Source organism: Ambystoma mexicanum, chromosome 8 (genome assembly GCF_040938575.1).
Source record: "Ambystoma mexicanum isolate Mex_15411 chromosome 8, UKY_AmexF1_1, whole genome shotgun sequence".
In the NCBI taxonomy this organism is placed as follows: Eukaryota; Metazoa; Chordata; class Amphibia; order Caudata; family Ambystomatidae; genus Ambystoma; species Ambystoma mexicanum.
Window position 1 is genome coordinate 393,941,552 of NC_090929.1, and position 19,189 is coordinate 393,960,740.

The 19,189-nt window shown below is 44.1% G+C and overlaps 1 protein-coding gene across 4 annotated transcripts in view; it reads right to left on the bottom strand.

Moving 5' to 3' along the window:
* Positions 1-19,189, bottom strand: part of RGS3 (regulator of G protein signaling 3) — a 1,502,625-nt gene that overhangs the window by 906,706 nt on the left and 576,730 nt on the right. The gene's annotated exons all lie outside the window — the stretch shown is intronic.

A 19,189-nucleotide genomic window follows, 5' to 3' on the forward strand; every position in this document is an offset into this window, starting at 1 on the left:
GACTTTCCTAATGGAGGGCGGCCGATGCTGCTTGTCTTTGTTGCTGGCGGGCCGGACAAAACGGCATGGCGGGCCGCAACTGGCCCGCGGGCCGTATGTTGTGCACCCATGGTCTAGAGGATGCATGGAGAATGAGACACCCCCAGGAGAGGCAGTATTCGCATTATTCTGCCCCGCAGCAGTTACACATGAGGTCGGACTACGTCTTTACTACACCTGACGTGGTAGCAGAGATAACACAAATAGAATATAAAGCAAGGGTTCTTTCGGACCACTCGCCCCTGATTCTTGAATGGCAATACTGCCCCCCAAGAGCGAGGATTCCGACATTGCGCCTGTGAGCGGAGGCACTGAGAGACCCCTTTTTTAGGGAGGACATGAGGGAGGAGATTGTAAACTTTTTCGAGACGAATACTGGGAGTGTGGATTCGGCAGGAACACTGTGGGAGGCCTTTAAAGTCGTGATGAGAGGGGTAGCCATAGCAAAATCTAAAGGACTACAAGGTGGGATTTTAGCTGATCTACGAGAGATGGAGCAGAAACTGGAGGAGGCCTTAAGAGGCGAAGATGGCACTAAAGAGAAATTAGAACTGATACTTATGCTACAGCAGAAATGCGGAGAGCTCTGGGATAGACTGTGTAATCTCAATTATAAAAAATATGTAGAGAGACAGCATGCAGGTGGGGATAAGCCAGGACGACTCTTGGCGTGGTTATATAAGAGCAAAACCCCCAGAGTCACGATCAGGACCATAACAAGGGAAGACGGTAGTGTACCGGACACCCAAGAGGAAGCTAACCAAGAGTTTGCAGAATATTATAAGATATTATATGGAGACGATGGTAAGAGCAGTCGTGCTACGATAATAGAAACATTGGAGGATATAGGGTTGCCCAAGATAAGTGAGGAGGAAAGAGGAGTTACATGCACCAATTACCCTAGAAGAACTGGGGGAGGTGGTGAGACAGTTGCCTACTAGCAAGGCTCCAGGGGCGGATGGGCTCCCAAGCAAATTTTATAAAGTATACATGGAAGAGGTTCTCCCCCCACTGTTAGAAATGTTGAACGAAGCGTTTGAGACGGAAAGTTTACCAGAGTCACTGAGAGAAGCGATAATAATACCGCTCCCCAAACCTAATAAGCCTGGGCATAGCTGCAGCTCATATCGTCCCTTGTCGATGCTGAATCAGGACAGCAAGATACTGACGGCTGTCCTGGCAAATAGATTAAAAAAGGTTATCGGTAGGTTAATACACCCTGATCAGACGGGTTTTGTCCCAAACAGGAACATCTCTAATAATCATAGACGGCTCCAACGAATTATTGAGAGTGGTAGTGAAAATGCAGGCGAAATGGCAATTGTGTCCTTGGACGCAATAAAAGCCTTCGATTCGGTCAAGTGGCCATGGCTGATGGCGGCCCTGGAAGGCTATGGGTTGGGGCCTGGATATGTACGGTGGGCGAAAATACTGTATAGGGAACCGCTGGCTAGAGTTAAGACGGGATCAGTGATATCAGAAAGGTGGCAGCTCAGCAGGGGCACCAGACAGGGTTGTCTGTGGTCTCCAATGCTCTACATACTAGCCCTGGAACCTCTAGCAATATATCTGAGACAACAATATGATACCATAGGCATTAAGGTGAAAGGGGAACGACATCTGATCTCCCTATACGCGGATGATATGTTACTATACTTGAGGCACCCGGAGGAAAAACTCCAATACATTCTAGAGGTAATGGAGAGATATGCGGGCTTTTCTGGTATAGCGGTGAACCCCCAGAAGTCGAGCATGTTCCCACTGGGTGGGTACAAGGGGATCCCAGTGGAGCGGTTACCCGTATTGCAGGTGCCATGGGCGATCAGAACTTTTCGATACTTAGGGATACACATATACCACACAGTGGAAGAGGAGCATAGGTACAACACGGAGGTGGCCATTAAAAAAATTGAAAATTGCATCCGATTTTGGGTGAGGTTGCCCTTAGAAATGATGGGGCGGGGAGCAATGCTCAAGATGGTGGTCTTGCCTAGGCTCCTGCACTACTTTGGGAACATACCATATCTGATACCTAAGAAGTTCTTCATCAAACTGAACGGTATGTGCAGGGATTTCCTGTGGCATGGCACGCGGAACAGAGTGGCACTATTGAAGCTACAGAATTTCTATGAAAAAGGGGGGGGATAAAATTGCCCAATTACAAGGTTTATTATGTGGCGAGCCAACTGCAGTATGTTGCCAAATGGCTCTCGGATGAAGAGACCTCTGAATCCAGGCTGTTTGGGCAAGATTGCACACCTTTTTACTTGAAAAAGATGATGTGGGTACTCAAGGCAGAAATGAAAGGGCGCCCCAAGATGATGTTGCTGGGGTGGAAGATATGGCGTAGGGCATGTCAGATGATGGAGAACCCATCTCCATGCTCTCCGCAGGTGCCACTGGTTGCATTAACTGGGGCAGACGAACAGCTAAGAATGATAATTAGAAACCACTGGGAACACGCTGGGCTAGTAACAATGGGTGATAGTTGGCGTGAGGGCTCTTTTAATACCTTTGAGGGGAACGGGATCAAACTGGGTTGCATGCGGGCCAGTATATTACATACCACAGAATGGTGCAGAGAGTTAAGAGAGTATGGCCCGAAACTGTGCTGGAGGAAGAACCAGATGCCACCACAGATATGATCTATGACATAGCGGAAGGGGGACATGAGATATCCAGATTATATGAGATGTTGATGCTTAAAGTGGAGAAGGAGGTCACACAGTTGAGACTAGATTGGGAAACGGAAGTAGAACCCCCGATGGAGGATGGGATGTGGGAACGGGCTCAGGGGTATCACAAGAAGGTGTCTAGAAATGCGAGATTGAAACAGATACAACTGTATATCACGCACAGGGCATACATTACGCCCCAAAGGATATCGAGGTTCAAGAATGTAGGACGGCAGGCATCCCCAAGTGTGATGAGGAGAATGCAGGCATGGTGCATATGTTCTGGTCATGCCCGGTCATTGAACGCTTTTGGAGCGACGTGGAGCGGAAACTGGCAGAAAAAGGGGTTAAGATAGTAGTGGACACTGTGTGGGCTTGTTTGTTGGGGGGGGGGGGTTCCCAAGATCACAGAAGCTAAAGCATGTGAGCAAACTGAAAGATCTGGCATATTTGCTTGCAAAGAGAAGAATCGCCATGGGGTGGAAAACATGCCATAGACCGAGAGGGGAGGTGTGGTGGAAAGACTTGCAGAAATGGGCGGAGGCAGAAACTATAGTATGGCAAGAAGCGAGCAATGCTGGGGGGGGGGGGAGGAGGAGACAGAGTCCCTGATGGCCTGGAAATTATTGATAGCAGAGCTGTTTGGGTCAAACCGAGACCCAGCTGAACCCATGGAAGGAGAGACCCTGCCACAGGACGCAGATACGGAATGTGTACAGTGATAGGCTCGAAAGGGGGGGTGGGATATGGGAAGCAGTGACTGGAAGTAACAATGTATAATGGATCTGTTGATATATGCACTGCCTGTTTGGTTTGTATCGTTTGGTTGGAATTTAATACATTTTTTAAAAAAATAAATAAAAAATAAAAAATAAGAAAAAAAATACTCTTAGAAAAAGAGCAAAGACTCATCTTCCAGACTAAAAGCGATCAAAGGGGGCTTAATGAAGCCATTGAATGGCACAGAATATAATTGGATAGTCAAGACCTACAGGACCATTACTAATTAACTATATCCATATATATGGAACATTCTTTACGGACTAGATTCATTAACCTAATCCTCTAGCCCTTTCTGCTATAATGATTTCTTGTGATTTACAGACCTATATTGAGTCACTACATAACCTACTTAAGACTATAAAGTAGGTAATAAAATGTGATTCGAGTCGAATATACCATCCATTCATTCAATTAATAGGGTACTTATCTTCACGGCTGAACGCCGTTAGCAAGACCATAGTTTCAAGACTAATTCCATTAATTATGGACACTACAAAAAAGTATCCTCTATACGTACTTTTGCGTTATTAATTCTCAAAAGTTATACAGTTTCCACCTATCCCGTTAGTCATACACATTTTAGACCTCGTAATAACAAACGAAGAACTACGCACTCTATAAAGTACTCCACACTCAAGATGGCGACCGCTATCTACACAGCGACGGCGTTCTGTAGCCCGTACGATCGCAACTAGTCGAACGAGGAAACGGAATTGAATAAAGCAAGGTAATCCTTTTCCTGAACCTAGATCTCTAGATAAAACCATACCATTTATCGTATCTCGCACTGTCGATTTAAACGGTTGTCTAAAATAAGCGGAACAACAGCCCTGACTGTGCTCTTATGTATCCTCACAGAACGTGCTACCCGACCCGTTTTCCTCATCTAAGAAGATCGAACTAAGATAAGCTAAACAAGATTCCTCATCGAGCTAGTCACCAATCTCTACCAAATAAAAGGTGAGCTCGAATTCGAAGATAACCACTCTATGGCTCATTAAATCATAATGAGATCGATTCAATAGTAGTAATAATAGTTAATTCCGTCGTAGGCACAATTGAGCGCCCTCTTCGCCCCCACAGTAGTCAGACTACTAAGAAGGATAAACTACACCTGAAACAATAAGAACTTCATCGTAAAGTTACTGCTAGAGACCTCCCTTTAGAGGTAAGTCACCACTAATTTCACCGCGTGCGGCAAGTGGGAGCTAGCCTGCCTACTTTGACAGTAAGCCAACTAATATATGCAAAATAATATTGCAGGTCCCAGTAGACTCACTTAGAAGCCAACTGTGGACTAAGAGGACATTTTCCTGCTTCACACAGGAACAAACCTCCTAAAGAACCACTAACCCAGACAAGACTAGGTAATGAGTTAACCTAACCGTGTCAGATAAACTGAATTTATCAAAAATAAGTCATTAGCATCTGTAGCTTATTATTTTCTCTCTTTTGGATCTCTCTGTTCTATATCAACAGCTACAGAAAGAACACTGAAGTTCAATTCTAAACACTGCCAACAAGATTCATCAACTTAAGAGATATGCATTGATAGCACGCTCTAATGTTGTTGTTGTTGTTGCTGTTTATTTACTGTAACACTTGCAGACACAGTGACACCACTCCTGAAGAAAGTTCCCTATAAAACGTAGAGAACTGAAACAGGTTGAGTTTTCTCCACCTAGATAAACTACTAGACTGACGAAATAGTTAACCTAAAACAGGTTCCATGAACAGTGCAAGTTAGCAATTGTTCCCTGCCCTGGTCATCGAATCAGATATCCGTCAAGTAAGACAGATGTTACTAGATTGTTTCTAATCTAAAGTGTCACGACTAAATGGACTGTTTTTTAGACAGCGTGTAATTGTTTTATACAAGCGAATGGGGACTAGCCCAAAGCTTTTTTTTAAGCTAATGTGTGTTTTCAATTAAATTGATTTTTAAAAAATAACTTTGTAATTTTTACAGCGCAAATTTAATGAATGTTGACTGTAAGTTGTTGATATGAGCCAACAACCTCTAATGTACAACAAGGATCTTCCTCAAAACAGTTTCTCTCACTTCTAAGTGTCTGAATAATTTAGCATCTCCATACTTGTTGGAAAGAATCAACAGAAGAACAGCTATCCGCCCCATGAGATCCACCAATGCATTCATGCTTGAGATCCCAGATTCAAACGTACTACGGCTGGTGGAACTAGCTTTCCAGTGAAAGCAGCGCAATCTTGGAACACTCTCCCAACTGACCTCAGATTGGAACAACCTTACCCTAAATATAGACACAATGTACTCAAATGGCTTCATACTAATGACTCATAACCTGCCTTACCTACTCCCAGACTGCAACCCTTCCTATTCTATCGGACACGCTTGACCACACCTATTGTATCTGCCTATGCATCACTTAATATGTAATCACTTGCCTCCACTGTACTGTAACCGGTGGTGGCAGTATTATATATTCCCTGTTTGTATGTATATTTATGCATATGCATGTGATATACACTGTAACTAAGCTTTAAGTCTACTTGTACTGTTGCGCCCAGCTATCTAAGGGTTTGGTGCGCATTACCAAATGAATAAACAAACACAGGGTTCCACAATTTGGTGGTCATGGCTGAAAATGAGCTGCCTCCCTGATTACATTACACCACTCGATTACACCGCTCAGAAAGAAGCTTGGATCTTTGATGGGTATTCACATTCTTTTACGTCCATACAGCACAATTTTGCTTGAGCTATATAAGGTCAGCAGGCCCATGCAGACTGACTCATTATATCCTACATATGACCTACAGCCGGTGTAGAGCTTGCAATGCTGGCGTGTTGTGTTTCCCTGTTGTCTATTCACAGTAGTAGTATGGTGGCACTGGGCTATATATTCTTAGTAGCCCTTTTTGAAGGTATTCTGGAAGGCCCATTGTCTCGGGAGAACCAGATTGATGAATGAGTCTTCTGTGTTGGAAGGTGAGTAAAGGAATGGTCCACCGAGATTCACCATGCGCAAGCGGCATTTCCAGAACAGTGATTTAATGTTTTCAGAGCTCAGTGAACAGACTTTTCTGTAATCGTGTCTTGCTTTCTTTTATCATCTATTGTTTGTGTGTGCTTATCTCCCATTTCCATATTTTGATGTAATTCCTGCGGTAGCCTTTCATAAGACGACTGTTAATATCGTGCACCCTCTCATGTGTAAGTAGACATATACACTTGGTCTCTGGTCATACACTGGTGCAGTTATGCACAAACCCTTCAAATGCTCGCAAACTCCATTGCCTTTTTGTTTGTGTTCTAGGCCTAAGATATTCAACACTCAGTTATTTTTCTTCAGCATCTATTTTGGAATGTTTTGTTGGGGGGCCTTGCCATTTCAATGAATGATTGTGTGGAATTTAGTCATGTTCTCCATAGAGATCAATAGCTCATCCCAGAATTGTTGAGATTTGGTGGTGGTGATGGTTGGACTGCGAATCGCATTGCACATAGAATAATTTTGATACTCAGTTTATTTGGGGAGCTTGAGAAGTGTGGGGGGTAGGGAAGTTGGCTGGGCTGTGTGGCAAGTCACCCCTGGCGATGTTGGCAATGCACCTTTTGGTAGCTTAGCCCCGCTGATGGTATAAAATGTCCATGCAGTAAAATGTACCTGGGAGAAACCACAAGGATGACCAACGAGAGAATTGGTGAACATAAAAGGAACATTAGGAATTGCAATTCGATATCGCCAGTGGCAAGACATTTCATTGAGATGGGACATCAGGTGACGCAATTGAAATTTCAAATAATAGAAACGATAGCACCACAGCCAAGAGGAGGCAGTTGAGAAAAAAAGACTTCTGGATTTTCAAATTACAGACACTGCACCCATTCGAGATGAATGAAGAATGGTCACTGGGATCGTTTTTGTAACCTACATGGGCGATATTATTTTGGACAATGGAAACCAGATGGCAACACTGTTAGTGTACAGCATTGGTTTGGTGGTGGGGTACATACACATTTTATTTTGGAGATTTTTCTTATGCCTAATGCATGTGGTTTGGTGGGTATCTTTCCTCTGGTTTCACATTGAGGAGGTCCTTTATGATAAGCATTTACAGCAGCTTTGTTTTTGTGTGTGATTGTATAGATCTTAGCATCTTATTTGCTTTCACTTACTTTTCTTTTGTATTATTTTTCATTTGTTTCATGATTCTTTCATCTATCATCACCACATTCACTAACGTGGTTACTCATGAGATTGTTGTCTTCTAGTTTACTTCAAGTGAGGCATGTATATGTACTGTTTGAGTTGGCTACATGATTCAATGTGGCATTAGTGAGTCGTATATGCATTGCAAGGGCACATTGAAGGTGTAATACCATGTTATAAAATGGCCACCACATTGTATGCACTTTCATTTGTCAATTTTCAGTTTTTTGTACCATGCAAAGAGTATAAGTTGTCCCTGCGAACCGGGATTAGAGCGCTTTACTTTACATCATGTTGATTCAAGTTGGAGCGATTACAACCCGTCACAGTAACTACAACTGGGGGCACGTTCTTGTTTATTTTGCACATACACATGGCAATTTGTATAGGCTCGGCATGATTATAAGCACGGTAGTTGTGAGCGAAAGATTGAGGCACGGTTCTAACGTGGTTTTGTAAAAGCAATGGGGATAATACAGCACAGAAGATAGAGCAGTTTGATTTGAGGTTATCTTTGTACACGGCTTTAAATGCTTGACTGTTTTATTTTTATACAGATCGAAGCATGTGCATGTAGTGGCTGTGAACAATGAATTGTTGTTAAAATGAACATGGACTTTTCACCAAAATGAAAATGAAAAATTGGAATTTGGAATTGAATGAAGTTTAAATTCAAAACCCTAACATTGTAAATTATATAAAATAGCATTTTTTAAATTAATGTTAAAGGTATTCGTACCGCGCACCGGAGTGGTCCCCAGGCGCTCTGGCGGATCTGAAAAGGAGGGTGTGAAAAAAAAGGGGGGTTAGTAGGATGTAGTGGGATAGGAAAGTGAGAGTTGTGTTGTCCTCTTGGCAGCTTAAGTTCGGTTTGCACCGTTCGCTGAGCTTAAGTGCGGTTTACGGGTCGGTGCCTATTCCCATGTGCTGTTGTGCTGGTTTATGTGTTAGTCTGTTACAATGTGGTGAAGTACGTGCGGATTGCTGTGAAGAGAAGTGGTTGTGTGAGTTTCTGTATGAGAAGTGTATGCAGAGAGTTGAGGTTTTAGAATTGGGTTAGCAGGTCTTTGTGTTTCTGCACTCAACATCTATGATTATCCTGTGTGGTTGGAATTGTTGTTTGACCGCCTAGTTGGCAGGCATGTTGAGGAGTGGCACTTTTCCTGTTTTATTCTGTTTTATTCTAGTCGTGTGTGTATCTGGCTGATGCGGGTGTGATCACAATTCTATCTAAATGTGACACAGGGTAATATTTCACAATCCTATCTGGATGTGACGCAAGCTAATATTCACAATTCCATCTAAATGTGGCGCAGGCCAATATTCACAATTCTATCTAAATGTGGCGCAGGCTAATATTTACAATCCCTATCCAGATGCAACGCAAGCTAATATTCACAATTATATCTAAATGTGGCACAGGTAAATATTTACAATCCTGTGTAGATGTGACGCAAGCCAGTATTCACGATTAAATCTAAATATGGCACTGGATAATATTCGCAATTCTATCTAGATGTGACACCGGCAAATATTTCACAATCCTGTCTAGTTGTGATGCAAGGTAATATTCATAATTCTACCTAAATGTGACACAGGCTAATATTCACAATCTTGCCTAAATATGACAAGCTAATATTCACAAATCTATCTAAATGTGGCATAGGTCAATAATCACAATTCTATCTAAATGTTACACAGGCTAATATTTCACAATCCTGTCCAGATGCGACGCAAACCAGTATACATGATTCTATCCAAATGTGGCGCTGGCTAATATTCACAATCATGTCTAGATGTGAGGCAAGGTAATATTCACAATTCTATCCAAATGTGGTGCAGGCTAATAGGCTAATGCTCAAAGTTTTTCATGGTTGGCTAGCATAGTTAGGGTACAGTACATCTAGATGTGAGAGATGGCTAGATAATACAGTTGATAGCTTAGTTGGCATGTATGTGGTTAATAGTTGCCAGAGGGATCGTTACAACATGCAGGTTTCAAGCTTGGCAAATTGTAGGATTGGTTTTTGGCAACCTATAGGTATTTTACCTAGGAGCAAAACAGGGTCTTGTTGGTCAGCAGGTCGTCCTGCTTTTCTTTTTTGCATTACACATCCCTGACAGGGAGAAACAATTGTTACACAAACTGAAGGTGAAGAAAACTGGCATGCTTTTGTCACTAATCACGATGTAGCAAGGAGAATCAAGCAAGGTTAAGCTGGAGAGAGAAGTCAGATGGGGAGGAGGAACAAATGGGGGGGCAAGCATCGAGAAGGTCACAGGATAGAGAAACCAACTAAAGCTGTTCCTGCTATTACTTATGGTGCGGAAGCAGTGCCTATGATAGCGGAGAGAATTTGGATAAAATTAGAAGGCCTATTTTGGAGGAAACTTTTGACGCTCCCGCAATCAACACCAATGGCGTCAATACGCAGAGAAATCAACGTTCTATCACTAAGGGGCAGAGTTAAATTGAACACCCTGATGCTCCACAGGAAAATAAGGCTATCCTTCGAGAAGATCTTCAGGATACTAAATAGAGAGCTAAACAAAGGTTCCAACAAGATTCTATCTGCATGGGAGCAAAGCAACACGGAAACACTTCTTGAAATAGGAAGCTCTTGGGAAGAATTGGAGTGTAACCCAAACAAAACATCCAAATAATTCAAGGAAATGGACTGGATTAAAACATTGGAAGATGCCACGAATAACAAATTAGTCCTGGATCTACCGGTAAATCATCAAAAACAAAATGAACACATGAGCTATCTGTTAAAAGGTCCCAGTAAACAAATCAGAAATACATACTTAAGGGCCAGGCTGAACCTTTTAAACACTAAAGAAATCCTATTCATCAGAGGCACCGCCATTAATTATCTCTGCCGATTCTGCAACAAACCAAAAGCAGTTGAAACCGTGAGGCACCTTCTACTGTCCTGCCCAGAACTGTCTTCAAAAAGAACGATCCATATGGGCCATCTCTTTAAAAACAGATGGTGCATGGAAGAAGATTATTGGTGGAACATCCTGATGTCAGGATATAACGGCAAAACAGTAATTGCGGTCGGACCGTTTTTTCAGAACATAAACTTAACGAGAGAAGAACCAATCTGAAATCTACTTGGAAAACAATCGAAGAACATTGACAACAACGATAAGGAAATGGCCAAATAAAAACAACAAAGGAACAGTTCGCAAAACATTTGTAAAAACTGCGAAAAACAGTTTAATAAAATAAAAATAGAGAAGCCAAGTGAACGGAGAGGAGCAGAGGCAAGCAGGATGGGGTCCCTTTTGGAATTTTACTTCACCCCCAGAGACTTTGTTTTAATTATTACACCTCATGTAGAAAGGATCTAGTGTTTGCGTGACAACAAGATTCTGTGGGCAATATTTAAACACAGCTGATGGTTACCTTAAATTAAACCCTATATACCTTTTCAATAACTGACATATTAATTGTTGATCCTACTCAGATCAGATTTGTGACATCACCCAACACATAAATAATGTTAAAGATAATTTTATAGTACTGGTAATCTCTTGCAAAGCAATTGGTATTTTCCTGCAATATAAACTATAGTTTATCATGCAATATACATAATTCCAAATCAACTTGCAGTGTTTCAATGCCATACAATGACAGCTGAGCACTTAGTTGCATGGACAAATAAGGATCAGCACCTCAACAGATATGTCGGATACAACCATCGTTTGCCACTTTACTGTCACCACCATACACAAGGTGCACTCAGCAGTAGCGGAACACGGCCAACTACAAAAATATTTAGGATCCTAGAGGATTGTGCCACTGGCAAGACAGCAAGGACCACTAGATGTACATGTTCGGTAATACAAAGTCATGGTCTGCGCTGATGGACTGGGCCAGAGGGCTTAGTGGCGGTTACCGTGGTGGCTCAATCAGCGCAACCATCGGCGAACTACAAAACTGAAGAATGCAGTGCAGGAATGACACCATGCACACACGGAACGATACGTGTGATGCCGCAACGTTGCTCCACCGGGAACATCACTGAGTGAAGCCTGCAATCCTTCTATGAAAGCAGACTAGGATCAGCGTTCAGTGTTTCTCAACACACATCGATCCTGTCTCTGCAACCGTGAGTAGCGTTGCTTCAGGCATTTTTGTATTCTGTTCCTTGTGACCTCTGGATATATTTTGCCTTTTGTATAACCCTTATAGGATTTTGGTATTGCTATGTTTGGCTACAACCCCGTCCGTTCCAGTTAAGATTTTGCCTGACTTTTGAAAGACTAATGTGTTGAACCAGAAGAAGGACTCAGACGATTCAAGGTCATATTCAAGGATTTTTATTTAAAATAAGAAATTCAAAACTAACTAGCGCAATCGCTTTGTGTGAAGTTCTCTACCTAGCAAAATAAAAGCTACGGGTGTTACTTAAGTCCAAAATAAAGCTCTTTAGTGTAAATCCTATTCAACTAACTGGCCGTACCACTTCAGAAAATACCTTACTAAAAAGGAAAATACAAGGCTTTGTACAATAGGCTACAGAAGGCTTCTGCCTGGCCCAACTTATGCTGGACTTTTTCTCAGTCTTTAAAGTTCCTTTTCACACGGCAAGATAATCTTCTCAGTCTTTGTATCAAGCTATGGGCTTCAGTCTCTTCCTTTTAACAAAGAAAACTGTCTCTTGTTGTGAACATTTCCAGTATTTCACGATTTGTTGCAAATAAAAACACTTCCACCTTCGAGGCGTTGGGACTCCCCCAAAGTCCTTTCCCCAGACAGGTTGTTTTCTTTCATTCAAGCTATTTCACATAGGGCAGCTGCCCACCCTGTTCTGTCAGAACTCTGTAATTTCTGTGGCTTTCTCAGCCCTTAATCAAAGTGTTCATGTCTCTTTCTTTCTCTCTTATAATAGGTTGTTTGTACACTCAGTTTCTCAGGCTCCTGTAACCTGGATAGCTTTCTCAGCCGTTATTCACAATGTTCATATCTTTTTCAATCCCCCTTTCATAGGGTGTTTGCACACATGGGTTTCTCAGGTTCCCGTAACACTTATAGATTTCCCAGCTGTTATTCAAAATATTCGTAACTTGTATCTGTATGTTCTCAATCTGGATTCTCAGTCTTCAATTACCTCTTCAGCCTTCGCTCAATCCATTCGTAGCTCTTAACGGTACACTCACAGTCAGGTTTCTCAGGCTCCCGTAACCTCGTCAGCTTTCACTGTGGCTAATGGTCTTGGTAGATACGGTCCGACTTGTGCAGAGCTTGGGGACCAGGGCTCCATCATATGATCTGGTCTCTGTATCCATTACCGGCTACCACCGCTCCTTCGTGGACACGCTACCAGATGGAACGGGTGTGCTTCCGTCCCTGCTCCCTCTCTGACCTCGGTTCCTCAGGTAAAACGCCAACCTCAAGGTGTTCGGCCAGTGTCTCACTCTCTCTCTTTGCTGCTACAGGCTCTGTGGCCCAGCATGGCTCCGCCCCTACAGGATGTTGATAATGCAGAAACACCTCTGTATAGCAATTCTCCTCCTTGCATAGGAGTCTTCTTTCTTTTACACTTCACAGGAATACACAAAACGGTGTCCTCCTTCGTTGTTCATGGCATTTAGGATGTGTTCAATATTACATGTAGCCAATAGAGGTAAAGAAGGATCGTTGTAAGTTATAGTCGTTATAGGAGAGATTAAAGTCTTTTCCACATCCATATATGCAGACAAGGTGGTTTGGACTGGGAGTTCCGCTCTGGAATGGGAGTCCTTGTCGCTAAGAGGGGAGTCACTCCCAGTGAAGCCCCACCTGCCCAGACCCCTTGGGAGGGTCTTGAGTAGCATGCTCCTCCCTAGCCTCAATGTGGGTGGCTCCCCCCCTGGGGAGAAGGGACAAATTGTCCAGATTCAACACACTAACAAGCACATTCTTTTCATCATGCTTGCATCACCTATGCTCCATCTACCAAGAAGTTGTCTGCAACAGTAAGAAGAGGATGCATTATTATTGTTGTACTTGAAATCTCTTCCTTAGATCTGCACCCTCGTGCTATCCGGATCAGGACCCTGCAAACTTTGAGTAACATTGACTGTTGTGTCAGTTTGAGCAACTTGTTGATGGGCGGTTATCTGGTCTATGGACTCATTTTATGCTTTCATAGGTTCAACCTCTCATTGAACACAAAATGCAGGTAGAATTTGATGTATGGCGAGAAAGAGCTGGGGGTACAGATATCCTGTGAATTCTCCAACCCATAATTCTGTCTTTTATTTGCAGCCTGGGAAATACCAGGTGGTATATCTCTTCCATCTTTTCGCCCAACCCTTTTGCAATCGTGTATATAGTACCCAGAGAGATGATAATCTCAGGAGGAAAGCCACCCTCATAAAAAAAAGAGACCCTGACTGAAGACCCATCCTTCCTGACACAAGCACAAGGGCAATGCAGGTTTACACGCATGGTGTAGAATATTAAACATCAACTATGTAGGGCATAGCATTACATCCTGAAGAGGAGGAGCATGCTGGAAGATCAACAGGATAATCTCCTAGCTAATGTCTTTGGAATAAAAGTCTTCAACACATGGGCTGTCAAAGTATGTAGCTTTAGGCTTGTGATGGTGGCAGCGTGGAGGCCTCTATTGTATTGGATGGCCCCCTTCGGGGGGTTTGTGTATGCAGTGTCTGCAGTAGCCTAGAAAGATCTATAAAGATGGTCAGTAACGTGTATACTGTGGGAGATGGACAAAAAAGTCCCCCCTTTAATGGGATGGATCAACGCACTAGGAGGTCCAACCCTACACAGGATGTAAAGCCAGAATCCCCTCTACCCACTACATTTCAGTAAGACTGCTCTTGGAGCTCCCCAACAAAACTACACTCGATTGGGACAATGGCCCCTCTGCGTTTATGAGGTTATGCAGGCTAAGGGCATCGGTAAAGGTAGCTAGTTGCAATTGGGGTTTGAACCCTTCACACTTGCACCAGGGATTACAATGTGTAAGATCTCTCCAGTAATGAGAATGAAATAGTCGGTGTAATGGCGCAACAAGTGTTTAATTGTGTAGCCGACACATTGTGTGGACTGTATCCCACCTGGAACAAGCCTAAAGGCCCATCATGCTACTAGAGCAATTACAGCCTCTGTGGATTACCCACATATCAACTAACTGGGGAACCGCCCAGGACCACCTGTCCAGCACAACCAACCTACCTTGCCTTGAAAATTACCTCAGAGGGTCGAAACACGTGTCGGCTATACAATTAAACACTTGTTGCACCATTGCACAGACTATTTTGTTCTCATGACTGGAAAGATTTTACTCTCATCCTCATTGCAATACCTGGCACGAGTGTGAAGGGTTCAAACCCCCATTGCAATGTCTTATCCTAGGACAGTGGGACACTGTCCAAACCCAACCCTACCACACGCAGCAGTGTATGCCCTAACCACTAAATCAAGCGCGAGAGTCCCACGTGTATAGTGCTACAACCCACTCCATGGGTGAAAGTAGCTGCTGGCTCCCCCCTGTGCATCCTCAGATCAGAAATGTTTTCCTTGTCCTTTTGTTCCAGGTCTTTCTCGTCTGCCATTTTCTTCCTTATGCACATGTACAGTAGTTTGAGATGCAGCAACGACTGGATACCAACAGATCGAGCCCCGAAGCCTTTCTGGCTGAGGTCATGAGCACTACACGGAGGTAAACATCAGACTGGTCGGAAGCCATAGAAAGGCCTAAATGCAGTGCATAATAAGTGCCACAAGGTGGGACTGTAGAGCTCTTGAACCAGCCCCATTGAGTGGTCAACTCTTGCGATTCTGTTGGCGGCTGGACTATTTCTAAGTAATCATTTTTTACAAAGGCCACACGTGACACATTGCCCTGTGGTTCAGCTTCGGTGCTCAGGAGAAGCCTCAGTGTTAGGGCTCAGTACCTGATTAGTGCCTCTGGAGGGAACCTCAGCGTGAACCCAGGTGTACTGAGGCTTAGGGGTCCACCCAAGAGAACTCTTCAGTGAAAGGAGTCGAGGAACCCCTCTCAAACTTGGGCCAGGAGTTACCATGCTGGGGTGCCTTTGAAATGAAGGGAAAGGATAGATAACACCAGGCTTCGCTATATGAAGGCATGGAGCTCTGCTGCTGGGCGGGCAGACATACCAATGGCAGTGTGGGAGAGAGCATCTCACTCTGCACAGAGTGTCCAATGAGGTTTGAAATCGAGAAGAGACCAGTGTGGGCATGAGCAGTTTTAAACTAATGCCGATGTGCATCATCAACTGGTTCTGTCCCCTATTCAGGGAATGTCCCACTAGTACGAAACGGGGCAAGGAATTGGAAAACATACACATTTTGGGTTCTATATCTAAATAGAAGTCTATGTGTCCACTTATTTTGGTGATTTGTGTGCGTTTATGTATTTGTGTATATTCATGTATATTTGGGTCTCTCTAACTATTGGTGCTCTTTGGCTGTGTGTGCCTGCGTGTGAAAATATGAGTAGGGCAAATTGTGAGTTTGCAAAACATGCAGAGAGGCCACAAGTGTTTGTATGGTGTGGTTTTGTGGGTATATGTTACTTGTGGGAGTTGGGATGTGCATGTATTGAAGGACACACATGTGCTGGGTGTGCAAGAGAAAAAAAACTTATGTACAGTAAGTGTCTGGCTATAGGTTGTATCTGTAATATATGTTTGCAAGAAGTGCATGAATGCTGCAATCTTCAAGCAGCAGGACAGTTTGGTGGTGTGTGTTCTGTGTAAAAGAAGGTCTTTAAATGTGTATGACTGGGTGTGTGCGTGCAAGGGTATGTGTGTGAGAGCTTGACACTGTGGCAGTTCAAGTGTGCAAGTGTCAGAGTGTAAGCGACAAATCTAAAGCTGGCGAGTAGCTATTTCAAAGACTAAAGTCTTCCTTTGTCAGTTTGAAAACGTATAGGTTGTGTAGGTATGCACCAGGTAAATGTTTAGCGTCCAGGTGCTACAATGGTGGTATGATTACTGTGACAAGGTCGCCTGTTTACTGCCCGCAGAAGAAGACTGGGAACTGTATAGGCCAAGGGAAAGCAGCAAGCCAGTGATGCAACCCGTTGAACCAGTATACCAAGGATTCCCCAGCTTACTTGATGGACACAGGGATACAATTAATGCCTGGGATGGTAAAGGATCTACCCTGTTTGATAACCCTGGCTGCAGATCCATGGACAGAAGGGTAGTGAATAATCAGTGGATGTCGAAAGCAAACAGAAATCCTACTGCTAGTCCAGAAATCACATGCAGCGAATGCTCACACTCTACGCAGCAGCAGCACCACCACCACCTACAAAGAGTAAGGACACTCACAGTGACCCAGAGATTATGAATCTCCAGGTCTGCGGAATCCAACCATGATTAAAACACCCGATTCTAACACGGAAAACCGAGTATTTCATAATTTTGGGCCAGGGCAATCCTCTCAATTACGAAAAAAAAATAATCACATCTTCCAGAGATATAGGGAGGAGGTGGAACCATTTAGCCAGGACCAATTCAACGAGAAAGCTAATGGGGAAACGGACACTCAAAGCCAAGGCCTTATTTTTCCAATCACTTCATCAGCACCCACATAAAAGGATAAAGAAAATGATAGGAAGGCGTTCCTAATGGAGAGTTATACCAAAGTGAGGAGAACTGGCACATGAGAGAAGAACTTGTGTTGTGTGAGGAATCCCCATATGTCGTCACTTCTCCCCTAGAGCCTTCCTATGAGGCCAGGGACGTGAGGCTGCTACCAGATAGTCCCCCTGGGGGTGGTACTCAGTCTGTGGATCTCATGTGGAGGGAAGCTCCTATGGAATTAGTGTGGACCCGGGGAGAACATGGTATCCCCACAACCTAGTTTACCCTAGCCCACATTCCTAACCAACACATGCTGGTACCTTTCCCACTGTTCCCATGTATTTCTACTACACTGCCAGTATAGGAAGTACTGGGAAGAGGAAAAGGAACAACTAGCCAACTAAAGTCTCCCTTCCTAATACCAAGACAAGGATGAACTCTTAATTCCTGGAAGACTGACCCACTTTGTACTGAGACGAGTTAGCAAAGTGAGCATTCTAGTTAGTAGCGACTTCATGGGTACATAAAAAGTGAGGAAGGATTCAGACATGAAGCAAACACTCTGTGGAGGAGCCGCAACAGTCTTCACCAGGAGAGAAGGCAGAAGCTGTCTGGGATACTGAGAACAGAGGGAGAGAGTCTGAGGCTTGTCCAGGACGTAAGGAGCAAACGGCCAGCAGGTGGACGGCCACTCTGGGCATCCCCACGCCCTGGGGAGTGCTTAGTGAGGAGAACATGCTACCAGGAAGCAGAAGACGCCTGCGGAGCCCGCCGCAGATGGAAAGAGACTCCAGAATGTCACTGCAACCCCGTGACCGAGCCCAGCAACGTGCAAGGAGCTGATGCCCGTGTAGACCACACAAACAGGTATGCGGGTAATCAGAGAGGTGCTGGAAGTCCTGAAAGACCATGTATGAGAGAGAGAGAGATTGGGATAAGAGGGTCTGGGACCCTAGAGCCATGGGAAAGACGGCAGAGAGGACATGTGCTTGGCAGGAGAGTGAACCATGCCGACAAAGGGAGGATTGGAAATCAGCAGTGCGAGTCTGGGACTCACACCCATAACGAAATACCACCCTCATGACTCTTCATAGTCACAGTACCTGTGAGTTAAGGAAACCAGGTGGGCTGTGAGGGAAGAAGAAGAATAAGAGAACATGGGTCAGGAACCCAACAAAGAAGAGCAAAGGATCTTCATAAGTGCATCGTCTTAATAACAGAATTACTGTCTGGCAGGAGATTATACCAGACCTATACTTTGTGAGCCAAAGAGGTGGCTCGCATATAAAAGCCTGAGAAAGGCCATGGAAAGGGAGACATTCCCACTGGCGCTGAGAACATTGTCTTGCACTTGTGTAAATGCCTGAAAAAGGCCAGGGAAAGGGAGCAAACCACTGGTCATGTTAAGGTACTCCACATTCATACACTCAAAAGCTATTAGGCTAAGGGAGTCCACCCCAAGGCCTGGGATGCGATGTTCGCACCTAAAGGCATGGACTAGCTTACCCCAAGTCCCTCATCAGGGCTTTGGGCCATTCCCAGGGGAAAGGCCCGAAAATCTGTTCCCCGTCACAGCTACCAAAAGGAAGAGTTACCTTACACTAGAGAAAGACTAAGTCCCAAGTCAAAGGCATGACCTGTGGCAGAAGGATGGGGAGTAAAGCTTATTTGATGCCGGCTGGAGGGGTGACCAAAATGAGCTGGAGCAAGGGTAAAACACAGGAGAATGGAGGAGAGCTTCTGCAGATTTGGGAAAAGAGGAAACGGGGCTGGAGGAGAGGCCAAGAAGGCTGGGTTAAAAAGGAGCCAGAAAGCTGTAAGATTGGTCCAGGAGACTGGAAATACAGGTCCTGGTGGTGGGTAATTAAGAGACCCAGAGGGCTGGGAAATCAAAGGTCCAGAAGGTTGGTATGAGTAAAC